Source organism: Microtus oregoni, unplaced genomic scaffold, assembly GCF_018167655.1.
Source record: "Microtus oregoni isolate MIOR12 unplaced genomic scaffold, Mior012 000000F_ref0000247, whole genome shotgun sequence".
In the NCBI taxonomy this organism is placed as follows: Eukaryota; Metazoa; Chordata; class Mammalia; order Rodentia; family Cricetidae; genus Microtus; species Microtus oregoni.
The window spans coordinates 50538878-50549759 of record NW_024543059.1 but is presented as its reverse complement, the minus strand read 5'-3'; positions in this window follow the sequence as shown (position 1 = coordinate 50549759).

Sequence of the window (10882 nt, the reverse complement as noted above, 5' to 3'; positions counted from 1 at the left end):
TTGCATTCAGCAGTGTAATTCAGAACAAGCTGTCAGTACAAGGCCATCTATCACAGGTGGGAAGATGATTGGGCGCTTGCTGCCAGTCTGTTTCTCCTGGTGGCCTGGTGCTCAGGACCACTATTAGAGTCCGGTAGAGGATAAGGAGGGCTCTGCTTCCTAAATTTTGTTGGTTTTTTGTTTTGACCCAGGTGTTAAATGTTTTAAAATAAGAATGCCATCATGGTTTTATTGACCTGGAAGTTATATTATTTTTGGAAAATAGCAAACACTTTTTTATTTTTTCTGTTATCCACGTGTATGAGGCACTGGGGTACACATTCTGCCACAGTATGGAAGTGGAAGCCAGAGATCAACTTTGGAGTCCATACTCTGCACTTTCATGGTTGTTCCAGGTCATCAGTCCTAGATTGTTGGATGACCAGTACTTTTACCCATTGAGCCGTCTCACCAGCCAGACTACAGCAGTCATGTAAGATTAAAACACAATGCAATTAAAAACTTGTTTGCGGGAACCAGAAGAGCCAAGTCTAATGACAAATTTCAGTATTATTTCTTATAAAAAACAAATTAACATCTACAATTAGTAAACCAACTGTTCACATATTTTTAGGATAATAACTTGGTAAAGAAGCTTTAAGTAAGTAGGCATTTTTGGGATAACTGCGTTCATAGAAAAGTTGCAAAGATTATATACATAAGCTACTTTCCCATTTCCAATACTTCCTGATAATGTTTGTTAGGACTAAGAAATAAGTGAGTTATATCTTTTGTTTGCTTTCTCTTTTATTTTTTTTTATTTTTTATTTAGCAGTTTTCATACATATATGAAAGGATTTTGACCACATCCACCCACGAGTCCCTGGAACCCTACTAACCTGATCCCCTCCCACCTTCTCCTAAAATAATAACCCACAGTCCAGTCACTGTTGCATGAGCATGGTTCAGCCTACCAACAACTACCTTGCTGAAGAAAAATGGCTCCCAATTTTAGTTTAATCTCAGTTGCTGTGATAAAACATTCTGAACAAAAGCAACTTAGGAGAGAGGGCAGTAACCCGAAGGCAGAATTGCTTGCTAACGGTCTACCCACTGGCCCTATGCTCAGCTAGCTTTCTTATATACCCTAGGTCTGCTTGCTCAGAGATAGTGCCATCCCTAGTGGTCTGGGCCCTTCACATCAGTCATCAACTGAAGTTGTCTCTCATAGACATGACCATAGGCAATACAGATCTGGCAGTTCTTCAATTGAGGTGACCTCTTACCAGGTGACACTATATTATATCAAGTTGACAAGAAAAACGAGCCAGTGCACCCTGGGCTTCCATGAAATCCTGGCTTTGTTTTTTGAAGACAGTTGCTATGTGGCCAGACAGGCTCCGTGTGCTCCTGCCACAGCTTCACAATTGCAATTATATGACCTTCTTATTCTCTAGCTGGTAGTTTGTCATTGATGAGATTCTGCCCAGGTCATACTGTCTTAGGATTTCTAGTGCTGTGAAGAAACACCATGACTACAACTCTTAAAAGTGAAAACATTTACTTGGGGCTGTCTTATAATTAAGAGGTTTAATCCATTGTCATCGTGTTAGGGAGCATGGCAGTATGGGGGCAGATATGGTGCTGGAGAAGAAGCCAAGAGTTCTACATATGAATGAATCCTCAGGTAACTAGGCCTGACTTGAGTGGCTGAAATCTCAAAACCCATGCTCCTGATGACAATTCCAACAAGGTTATGGCTCCAATAATTCCATTCCCTGTAAATCTGTGGGGGCCATTTTTATTCAAACCACCACATATAACTATTTCCTACTCCCACTGGGTTAGGCTTGTTTTTTTCTCCCTATGGACTAGGGCGTTAGGTTTAAAAGAACACCAGAGGGAAGGCATCCCCTTCTGATCTATGAAGCCTACATTCCCTGGGAATGTTAACCTCGGCATTTAGTTAGGGCATTTTGATCCTTTCCCTTAGCATTCTTAAATAAGTGTACTTAACCAGTAAAGAAATGGCAAAATGTACCTCTTGTTGGAGGTGTTATTCAGCCTTTCCATGTGCTCATCTTGTCACTTGTTTTATATTTGGTCATTGAGAGTTCTTTCAGGTTGGCCTATGTGTCCATTGATGTGTCTCGCTTTCCAATGGAAAGGAAAGTAGGTGGAAGAACTGTCAAATGGTGTGAGTGGGACCTATAGCAGTGGAGTTAGGAGACTGCTTCAAAGAAGCCTTGCCTGATGTGTGTGTTATCAGGAGTTTGGACCCTGCTGCCTGCAAATACAGTAGTTGCTATATGTGACTTTGTAAGACAATGAAAGATACCAGGATAAGTGCTCCCAAGCTACTGAACAAATTAGTAATAGATAAAACCCAGTGTTGCTAATGGAATAATAAAAGTGTAATGAAGCCAGCAATAGAGAAAGATGGTCTTTAAAGAGGATAATAGCTGAGCAGATGCAAGGCAAGCCAAGTGTGCAACTTAAAATACAGTATAGATGTGGTACTAACCTACTATTAAAGAGCTAAAAGAATTCACCACTAGGTCTATGAAAAAAAATACTCTTGTCATTGAGTTTTCATGGCGTAAGACAATATGAATATACTTAATGTTTAGCAAGCATAATATGTGGTGGATCTCATATGTACTACTAAAATATGCAGCATGCCATTGAGGAAGGGAGAAGCTGAAATATGTTTTTGCAAGCTTTGTACTTTGGCTGTATGGTACTGTGATCCAGCTCATCTTGAATTTATACTGAGCCCCAAATCGGCCTCGAAATGGAATCAAAAGGTAATGAACCTGTGGATGAGAAAGGTAATCCTGCATACTCTGAAAAGAAGTACTGCAAAGAAACGTATTATAGGTAAAGCCAAACAGTATTGGTAGTGATGCAAATACCCCAGTTAATGAAAAGTTGTGCCTGTCTGCTAAACTGTATGGAAATGGGTTCTAAGTAAGAGGGAAGAGAAATCTGAAGAAAAAAGTGAGTTAGCTTCTGAAGTGTATTTGGAAGTTGTGAATAAAAAAAGATCAATGAATTGAAGGGCATTTCATGGTACACATCTTTACCTTCAGAACATAAAGCAAAAGCTAGCTACAACAAGGTAAGGTAAATACAGATTTCTTTTTGATGTCATTAAGTCGAAAATGACAGAAGACTTGTGAAAACTACCACAAGCTGATCTGGCCTGAGTCACTGAAGAACACTGCAAAATGACCTATACACTATCCCAAGTACTTATTAAGGAATATCCTAACAGTAGCTTAATGGAATTCAATATAGCCAGTCAGGGCAGCACGATCTCAAAGCAGCTAGTAGCACAGAGAATGAACAAAAAGCCACAGGGCCTGCTGCTACTTAGTTCCCTTTCTTGAGAATTCCTGGCTTAGCAAATTGTCCCATCCATAATTGTGATGAGTCTTTGCCCAACAGTTACTGTAATCAGGTTAATCTCCAATAGACATCCAGAAAAACTGTTAACCCAAGTGATTATAGATTCTTTAGAGCTGACAACATACCGTAGCAGACCATGTCCAGACCATACTTACCATAAGAATTTGCATGAAAATCAAGACCATATTTTAGCTACTCCAACAGAAATCAATGATTACTCTGAGTCAAGGCAATGACTGGTGACTAAATTCAAATTTTATATGTCAACTGTATGTCCAATCCAGATCGTTGACAGTTGGGCATACTTGTGTGAAAATAGTGCCTATATATAATAAACATTCTGGGCTATGCATTAGATGTCAGTACCCTCCTTACAAATACAAACATTGGAACTAAATGTGAAGATAATGAGAAATACTCCAAACCCATACAACAGAAAGGTTGCAAAGACAGCGGACTATAGCAGGTCTTTTTTTGTTGGAATCCCTGAAACTGCCATTTCCCAAATAATGACGCAGAAACTTTATTAATTACTAATGCTTGACTTTTCGCTTAGGTGTGTTCCTAATTCGCTCTTAAAACTTAATTGTCCTGTTTCTGTACCCTAAATTCTGCCACATGGTTTTCTAGCTCCTTCATTCTGTACATCTGACTTCCTCAGTGTCTCAATGGCATCTTCCACTTCTCTTCTTCCCAGAGTTCCTCTCTCCCTGGAAATCTCTTCTAATCTCTCCTGCCTAGCTATTGGCCATTCAACTCTAATAAACCAATCAGAAAGTGCTTTAGGCAGAGAAATATTTTTACAGTGTATAAAACAATTCCACAACATTTACTTCATTTTGTCTAAATAAAAAGGAAGATTTTTAACTCCAACAGTAAAACTATAATAAGAACAATTATTAGGAAAAAATTACATTTACAATGGCTGGTTTGTATTTGGCAAATTTGAAGAAATTATCCTATCTTGATTCCAAAGTTTTATACCTAAACCACTTTTTATCGTAATTTGTATACAACCTAAGAATATCTTTAAACCTTATTTTCTTAGATAAACAACTTAAGCTTTTATGCCTCTAACCTTATATACCTCTCCCCCCGATGCAACACATTTTCAGACTTCCTTTCTAAAGTTAGGACTTCCTTAAAATACATAGGTTGGCTTAATACAGTAGTTTTCCCCACAATCCAGTATCAGCAGATGCTGGTTTTTTGTTCATTAGCATTTTAAAACTTCAAAGTCAACAAAGCACCAAAGAGGATCCAGATGCCCTGTGTATTTCTCATCCTTACATGACTTTTTGTATTACTTTACTTTCTCTTAAAAGACTATATTATTTTAAAACTTTTTCTATGACTGTCTTACCCAGTTTCTTCAGCACCTAAGCACATTTTTAAACATTCTATTTAAGAGGTTTCTTTCTGTTTGGGCCTGACTTTTTGCATGTCTGCAGCCATGCACCTATAGCAGTCTCTGACCGTGGGAGACAAATCTTAAACAGCTAGAACACCTACTGCCTGGCTCCACTAGCACATGGTGCTGGTGTCTGACCCTACCGCACTTGACTTAACCATGCCAGCCACACCAAACTGTCCCAGCTCTGGGAATTTGCTGAGTTACCTAGCATCAAGTAGCAAGCTGACGGCTCAAATGCACAGCTGAACAGTAAAGCCTCTTAAGCCATTCCTCTGTATGCCCCTAAGCAGCAAGACTGCATGAGAGTCTGCAGTTATTGCAAAAAACCGTGTCTGGCTCCATGTTTAGAACTTTTTGCAACTTTCTCAGGTCCTATGTGGACACAAATTGTGGCAGGTCTTTTTTTGTTGGACTTTCTTGGATTGTCAGCCCCCTCCCAAATAATGACATGGAGACTTACTAATTATGAAAGTTTGGCTTTAACTTAGGCTTGTTCCCAACTAGCTCTTTTAACTTAAATTATACTATTTTTATTCATCGAGGTTCTGCCATGTGACTTTTTACCTCTCCATTTTATATGTCTGACTTCCTGTCAGTGTCTCACTAGTGTCTCCCACCTCTCTTCTTCCCAGAGTTCCTCTCTTTCCCGGAAATCCTGCCTATTCTCTCCTGCCTAGCTACTGGCCATTCAACTCTTTATTAAACCAATCAGTAGGTGCCTTAGGCAGAGACACATCTTACAGTGTACAAAAATACTGTCTCACAATAGAGTTCCCTATGCCCTCATCCAGTTTTATTTATAAGTACATAGGTAATGTCTAAGAAACCAGTATTATTAAACTTCAGGTTTAATAAGGTTTCACTAATTTACAGTTATGTCTGTTTTCTATACCAGGAACCAACCAAGAAGACTGCCCTAAATATTTTGTTCTCTTCTTGTTTGAGACAGTTACTGTTTTTCAGGAATTGATAGTTTTACATCCTTATCTGCAGGTATCAGAAGTGAAATTGACACTAGGCCTAGCTTGAGCATATGGGACCTCAAAATCTAGCCCCACAGTGAAACACTTCTTCCAACAAGACCACACCTACTCCAACAAGACACAACTAATTGGTCACTGCCTATGGGCTAAGAATTCAAACGAGTCTATGGGGGACATTCCTATTCAAATCACCATACCTTACAAAAATCAAAATGTAAGTTAAAATATTTCCAATATTCAGCACAGAATAAACATTCACATTCTAAAAGGGAGGAAGGGGACATATGGGAAACTGGATAAAAGTGGTACCAAAACTCAGCAGGGCAAACATCAAATCTTAGCATCTAGCATCTGAGGAACTTGTCTTAATTTGGCCTCCAACAGGATTGGCAGATCCACCTCCCAGTTCAGCCTCTCCAGCACACAACAGCTTTTGTTTGTTTGGGGTGGGGTGGGGAAACAGTCGATTGTGCAGTGCAGTCACCCTGGCAGATGTGCAAGGTAGCTGGTCACATTGATTCCACAGTCAGAAAGCAGATTAACGCTCCTAGATCTGCTGGCTTCCTCCTTTCCCTTTTCTATCAGGGCCCTCAGTAGGTAGAGCTGCCCACACCCAGAGCCAGTTTTCCATCCCTAGTTAATCCTCTAGAAACACCCTTACAGACATACCCAAAGGTGTGTCTTCTAGGCAATTAAATACTAAATTGACAGTAAAAATAAATTGCCAAACATACAGAAATAATTGGTCAGATTATTAGCATTCAAAAAGGATGAAAGATTTCCAGAGGTATTGGCCAAAAGGGGTGATCATATGCTACTAAACAAAATATGCTACAGGGCTTCTCCTAGAGTTGTTGAAGAGTTATGAAAATGTTTTTGTTTTCGTATAGATTTATAGTTCAAACATGCATTTAAAGATTATTTATTGTGTATACAATATTCTGCCTATATGTATGGCTACATGCCAGAATAGGGCACCAGATCTTATTCTAGATGGTTGTGAGCCACCATGTGGTTGCTGGGAATTGAACTCAGGACCTCTGGAAGAGCAACCAGTGCTCTTAACCATTGAGCCATCTCTCCAGCCCTCAAACATGCATTTAAATCTTTATTCATTCTATGTGTAGGAAGCCTCATTTATTTTTTTATTTCTACGCAAATAATCTGTTTTGATCCAGGGGTTTGTTATCTCAGACATGATCTTGTCACATGGCCTTCACCAGAGTCCTCAAACTCATGGAAATTCCCCTGCTTCAGCCTCACCAGTGCTGAGACTGCAATTGTGCAGTATTATAATCAACTTCATAATAGCATTTGTTGGAGACTGTTCTTTTTAACACCTGTGACAAAAAACATTGAATTACTGTGGTGTGTGTATATGTAATAAAGAGTTCATACTCATATCTATTTCATTTGTATAGTTGTAGAACGTTCACTCACTTTTATATCTACCTTAGTTCCTTCCATGTACTTAGGATAGATTAGTGTATGCTCAAGGATAAACATATACATATACATATATGCTTTACTTCTGAAACCATCATAAGACGTTTTGTCACTTTAACAAGAGCAATGTCTCTGTATGCCAATATCACACTGCCTTGAAGATGCCAATAAATGTTAGTTTTTAAATATCAAAAATATTTAAATTAAATTTTATTCAAGACAAAATGGGGTTAATTTTAAAAGAAAAAGGGAAGCCTGGGACTGAGAACTGTTATTAGAATGAGACTGCTGCTCAACCTTCATGAGAACACTCTGGACAGCAGGGACGAGGCTGCTGCTCAGCCTTCATGAGAACACTCTGGACAGCAGGGACGAGGCTGCTGCTCGGCCTTCATGAGAACACTCTGGACAGCAGGGACCCTCGAGGAAGACACAGCCTTACAGGTGAAAGGTGCCGGGACTGAAGTCACAGATTTAACAAGAGATTCTCACAATTGGGCCCACAGAAGAGATGCAAAAGAACCCACACTGATCCATGTTTCACAGCTCTACTTTGTCCAAAGAGCAGAGACCCCATGAAGAAGAAACACAAGTACTGAGCAGTCACAAGCCAGACCTGACATGGTTAAGTTGGTGACTATGTCTACAGCATGGATGGTTCTAAAGGAGTGTCTACCCACCATGGGCAATTCAGGACATGGCAGGAGATTGAAAGAAGTACCCTTAGAATCAGAACCAGAGAATGTGGTCCCCGTCACTGACCAGCAAATTACAGAAGCACAGAGCAAGTCCATCTGCAGTGAACACAGCCATAACAGCAGGTCTGAGAGAAGGAAAGAGATAGAAAGAGGTGTGAACCTCAGGACAGGAATTCCCAGTGGGACAGCCAAGTGTCCACAGGAGGAAGCAAGTGCAATCCAGAGTCACTACAATGTATAATTTTCACTAAGTTATAGGATGCCACTTCCAGAACAAATCACTCTACAAAGACAAAAGCCTCTGGAATCTGAATCCTTCCCTTCCTTCGTGGGTCTTTTGAAAATCAAGGGTTTAATGTTAAAATTGATAACTGTAGAAACTTCAATGTGTTGGTTGGTATCTCTAAGACTAAGACAGTATCTAACAGACCAGGTGCCCAGTGAGTGCTCACCAAATGGGCGAAGAATGAAAAATACACTTCAGTACTAACTGTAGGTTCTCCACAAGGCAATGGGTCTAGTTCTGAGGCTAGTGTTACTATGGAAGTTCAATATGAAGTAAGTTCATATACATTAAATATTAAAATATGATGATATGTGAATATAAGCTTGAAATTTTTTGAAACATGAAAACACGGCCCTTTAATTTCAGTCTCTACTGGTTTGTTGGCAAATCAGAGATGCAAGTTTGTGAACTCGGGGTGAGGGCAATGATTACTGTTACTAATGACTAAATTTCTAAGAAAGAAACCAGGGGCTAGAAAGATGGCTCAGCAGTTAAGAGCACTGACTGCTCTTCCAGAGGACCCGGGTTCAATTCCCAGCACCCACATGGCAGCTCACAACTGTCTGAAAATGCAGATCCATGAGATCTGACACCTTCACACCAATGCACATAAAATAAAGTTAAATAAATCGTTAAAAAAATAAAAGAAAAGAAATCAGATTCCCTAAGAAAAGCAGATAGTGACCATTGGCAAACTGTCCTTAATGAGGAAAGGGGGATGGTGTCTTTTCAAGTACAAGGCTGAGCTCAATCCCCAAAGCCCATGTGGACATGCTCTGTCTAGTGGTGTGGATTTATAAACCCAGCACTAGGGAATGGGAGACAAAAACCCCTGAAGTTCACTGTCATTCTACCCCAATTGGTGAGCTCCAGGCAATGAGAGACCCAGCCTCAAAGAAAGTGAACAGCTGTAGCACGATTAACAAAAACCCAGAGACAGAAATTGAGGTTCAACCTGAAAATCAGAAAAGCAAAATAGCCAGTCGCTGGCTCTTAACCTGTACCTCAGTTCTAAATGATGATTCTGCCTCCAGGAATCCTCAGAATGAGACTGTCTCTTCCCATTTTATATTCCTCTGTAGGACTGGGATTAAAGGCGTGCACTACTACTGCCCGGTTTCTATGGCAAACTAGTGTGGCTACTGAGATTAAAGATATGTATCACCACTATCTGGTCTGTAAAGCTGACCAGCAGGGCTGATCTTCAGGCAAACTCTATTTATTAAAATACAAATGAAATATCATTACAAACAACATTGCTGGGAATGATACCCCAGATTGTCCCTGGGCCTCCACAGTCATGGGCATCCATACACACATGAACACATATACACATATACTTACACAAGGTTAATCTTTTCTTTTTTTATTAAGAAAATTTTAATACACTTTTCTTATTTTACATAGCTATCCCCATTCCCACTCCCTCTCCTCACCTCACCCTTCCTCCCACCCCTCCCCCATCCACTCCTCAGAAAGGGTAGGCTTCCCATGGGGAGTCTACAAAGTCTGACACTTCACTTCAAGGCAAGACCAAGCCCCCCCCCCATATCTAGACTGATATTTCTCCATAGGGATGGGCTCCTAGATGCCAGTTCAAGCACTAGGGATAAATCCTGGTCTCACTGCCAGTGGTACCACAGACCACCCAAGCCTCTTAACTGTCTTCCACATTCAGTGGGCCTAGTTTGGTCCTATGCAGGTTCCCCTGCTACCAGTCCAGAGTCAGTGAGATCTCACTAGCTCAGATCAGCTGTTTCTGTGGGTATCCCCATCATGGTGTTGACCCCTCCCTCCACTCATATTATCGCTCCTCATTCTCTTTAACTAGTCTCTGGTAGCTCAGCCCAGTACTTCACTGTAGATGTCTGTATCTGCTTTCATCAGTTGCTGGATGAAGGATACAAGATCAACTCAAAGAAGAAAAAGAAAGAAAAATCAGTAGCCATCCTATATGTAAATGATAAAGGGCAGAGAAAAATTCAGAGAAACACCACCACTTACAATAGCCACAAATAACATAAAATATCTTGGGGTAACACTAACCAACAAAGTGAAAGACCTGTACGACAAGAAATTTAAGTCTTTGAAGAAAGAAATTACGGAAGATAGCATAAAGTAGAAAGATCTCCCACACCCTTGGATAGGTAGCGTCAACATAGTAAAAACGGTAATCCTATCAAAAGCAATCAACAGGTTCAATACAATCCCCATCAAAATCCCAACACAATTCTTCACAGACCTCAAAAGAACAATACTCAACTTCATATGGAAAAACCCAGAGTAGCCAAAACAATCCTCTACTATAAAGGAACTTCCGGAGGCATCACCATCCCTGACATCAAGCTCTATTATAGAGCCACAGCAATGAAGGTTAAAAATTTTTGAGTGCATGTTAGCCTTTCAGTCACTAGAGGGGAGTGTTGTTTCAGATGAACTCAGCCAACTCTTGCAGATAGTAAAAAGTGCCAACAGGAAACCAACCATCAGAGACTCAAAGTTGTTTATTTGCAAGGTGAACAGCTAAAAAGTAGATAACTAGGGATGGGAAATGCTGTGACAGGAAAGGTTGCTGAAATTTAATTAAGGAAAAAGAGACACTGTGGGCATGTTCAGTAAGCTTTGGGACCTGGGGAGATGGCAGCCATGAAAACATGAAGACCTG